A 3,727-nucleotide genomic window follows, 5' to 3' on the forward strand; every position below is an offset into this window, starting at 1 on the left:
GTAAGAATAGACTAAGTATTTACTAAACAATCTCCTTAAATACTTACAACTATTAATATACTCAACCAATCACACCAAGTCATCTCCAGTATTAGATACAGGTCTGGACCAACTTATTTCAAGTCATGCATTCAGTACTGTAAACATTAGCTGTTATGTGTAATGTTATCGCCATTATGCCAATGTAGTTCGAGTACCAATATCGTCAGAAATGCCGATTATACGTAGTCGTTCTATCAAAGCCTTCTGTTTTCCATCGCCTTATTAATTAATTAGTCTACTTCAAAAACTCTGAATTAATTCATCTATACAATAAAGTCTTCCCCGGCTTCTGGTATATCGATTGAATACATAGAATTTAGGCTAAAGGCCAAGCACTGGGACCTATGAGGTCATTCAGAGCAGAATTGGAAACTGACAGTAAAAGGTTTGAAAGGTGTAACAGGAGGAAAACCTCGCATTTGCACTACGAATCAAGTGTTAGGAGAGGGTGGAAAGTAAGATGAAGAAAGAGAATATGAAAGGAGGTATAGTAAAAGGAACGAACGTGGTTGCAGCTAGGGGCCGAAGGCACGCTGCAAAGAACCTTAAGTAATGCCTACAGTGCACCGCAGCTTCTGGTATATCAATCAAATGGTCCTCTCTTACCTCTTATTCAGGATGCCACAATAATCTATTGGTCAGCGTTGTCTCTCTTCTTCTCCTGATGTTATTAGAGCCTTGCCTCCTTTTGGCAGGTTTTTTCCTCTTTCTCTTATTTGTGTTCATTTCCTTACTAATTTTGTGGGATACTCTAATACTAATCTCATTCCCTGAATGCACAAGGCTTTGTCAACACCATAATGTTGTTTGTGTAAATATTCTCTCTTATCTCTTCTTGATCTTCGTGTAACTTTGCTGTATAAGGACGGAGAACTTAGTATGCTTTACTTTGTGTTCTTAATACCCTCTCTGCAATATGTCTACATGTGTATACTTTTAAATTTTCTGCAAAAGAAAACTAATGAGATGGCTTTGTCTGACCGTCCAAAATTTTACTGTCCGCCCTCAGATCTTAAAAACTACTAAGGGTAGAGGGCTGCAAATTGGCATGTTGATCATCCGCCCTCCAATCATTTAACAAATCATATTGCAGCCCTCGAGCCACAGTAGTTTTTATTTTATTTAAGGTTAAAGTTGGCCATGATCGTGCGTCTGGCACTGCCACAGATGCCAACAACGTAGGCTACTGCTGTGCCGTGACTGAGCGTTTCATATAGCATTATAAGCTGTGCAGATAACTCGACTGCTCCGAAGAAACCTCGGGTCATTTCTTACTCATCTGTTATTGTATACATACTGTACACTATTATAGAGGAAATAATTGTTATAATAATAACTACACAACTACACAACATTTTTTTGGTGTCAGAATTATCTAACTATCGAAGTGCCGTGTCTTGGACGTTGGTGGTCATTTGCCTCTACCTCTCTCGATCTGTAGCCGCTTGTATTAGTTGATTTACAGTGTAATCTCTATCAAAGTCTCCCACCAAGATGTCCAAGTATTTTACTCTTTGTCTACCTCTCGCTCTCCTCCCCTCTATCCTTCCAGTAAGGCACAAATGCTCCTCTATCTTCTCACTTATTATATGTCCATCAAAATTCCTTTGTCTCGTCCTTATTTCTCTTACAAGGGCTCTCTGTGTTCCAATTCTTGCTAACGCTTCCTCATTTGTCACTCTGTCTGTCATTGCATTCTTCTATAAAACCACACCTCCGCTGCTGCTTTCAACTTGGCTTTCAATTCCCTGGTGATTGATTGTCCAGCTCTCAGATCCAGACATGAGAGTGGACCACACATACGTTTTCTGAGCTCTTGTTGTTGTTTGAGTTCCAACTCTGTTATTTGCTAAAAGGTTTTTCATATTCTTAAAAAAGTTTTTAGCTCTCAGAATCCTCCTCTCAATATCTTGTTTTGCTCTCGCATCTTATGTCAGTAGACTGCCCAGGTAAACAAAACGGTTAGCTTATTTTATATTTATGTTATTAATATATTACAATTTGGTGGATCTTGATTCTTTGATGCAACTACTAATTCCGTTTTCATACATTAATTTTCAGTCCCATTTTTTCACTCTCCCTGTTAACTGTGTCATAATGATTGCAGTTTTTCAGCTGTGTCCGCAATGAATACTGTATCATCTGCGTATCTGATGTTATTAATATTTACTCCTCCGATCTTAATCCCTTCCATATCCTCTATACTTCTCAAGATGATCTCTCCATATATTCCAGACAGAATTATAATTAGGCCAAATGTCGGACATTTTGCCGGTACTAAAATCATGGAGGCAACCCATTCACTGATTTTGGCTGGACCAGGAGCAAATTTACTTAATATTTCTTTATTTATTGAAGTATTGATTAATTTATTTAATAAATTAGTTTATTAAGAAATTATTCACTTATTTGTTTATTCAAGAAATTATTTATCTATTTAATAAAATATTTATCTATTTAATTATTTTTCTAATTAATAAATTATTTATCTATTTGTTTAGTTACTTTTCTAATTATTTTGTAAACTCTGCTTCCCCGAGAGAGTCCTACGGATGCAGTTATCTCGCACACATACTCTCTCCACACCTGTTAAGAAAAAGACACCTGTCTAGAAAGTGTTGACACTTGTGGTCAGTTGCCTATTTCAACAAAATGTCACTTCTGACATTTCTGAAACTGCTAATAATCTCTAGTTACAGGTTTAAGTTCTTCAGATTAAGAAGTAAAAAATATAACAAACACAGACTCTTATGTAAATGTCTCTCATGTTTAAATAAAGGGTCTAAGAGCTTCATAATAAATTATGACATATTAATGAATAAAGTGCGAATATTTGATAAACGAATCGGATATAAAGAGAAATGATATGAGTATTTTACTTTACCTTTTTAGATATATTTTTCATATTTCTCCAAGTCATAAAAGCGTCTTTTTTTTATGTTATCTAATTAAAAATTATGATAAAAATGGTCTAATAATTTAATCAATTCAGTAGCTAAAACTAGAAAAAAGCAATAATAAAATTTATGAAACATGAAACATGGTCCAGGTAACTATTTCTCTCGCTATCTGTAACCCCATCTTCCAGCGATCTGTAACACCTCTCCTTACAGAGTAACTTCTATATTACATGCACGACTAACCCCCTATAAACAAACAACATCACATGAATACTACTATTAAAAAATAATAAAAAATTATCAAACATATGACAAACGACTTTCCCCCTTCTTTCATTATCTACATACAACGGCAGTCCGCTGCGATCTATAACGCCCTTCCTAGACACAATATCTTCTATATTACGCGCACGAACAACCCCTTATAAACAAACAACGCCACATGACCCCTGAAAAAGGTCACGAACAATTCCGGTTTGCCCCCTGTGAGGTTTGAACTCACGACCCCTGGTTTACGAGACCAGTGCTCTACCACTGAGCTAAGGAGGCCGATGGAACGCTAGGCGCCAACGCGGTGTGGTTAGCTAACGGATCAGCTGGCGAATGTTCGCTGGCTTTGCCGTCGCTGGTCCATAGTACTACGTCCGTATTTTGCATATTTAGTAACAGCTTGATTTATTTATCGTCTATTACTATACGTCAATGCTTTCTATGATTATAAAGCGACAAAAGCTTGATTAAACAACGGTACATTATTTTGTTATACGGCAGCCGTCGCTGATTTA

General features: G+C 36.6%; 1 non-coding gene across 1 annotated transcript; it reads right to left on the reverse strand.

Annotated features, from left to right (window-relative positions):
- Window positions 1-3,419: 3,419 nt before the first annotated feature.
- Trnat-cgu (transfer RNA threonine (anticodon CGU)) lies at window positions 3,420-3,491 on the reverse strand. Its single transcript has one exon. It is a non-coding gene; the product is annotated as a tRNA-Thr (tRNA).
- Between the last annotated feature and the right edge of the window lie 236 nt (window positions 3,492-3,727).

Source organism: Macrobrachium nipponense, chromosome 39, assembly GCF_015104395.2.
Source record: "Macrobrachium nipponense isolate FS-2020 chromosome 39, ASM1510439v2, whole genome shotgun sequence".
Classification (NCBI taxonomy): Eukaryota; Metazoa; Arthropoda; class Malacostraca; order Decapoda; family Palaemonidae; genus Macrobrachium; species Macrobrachium nipponense.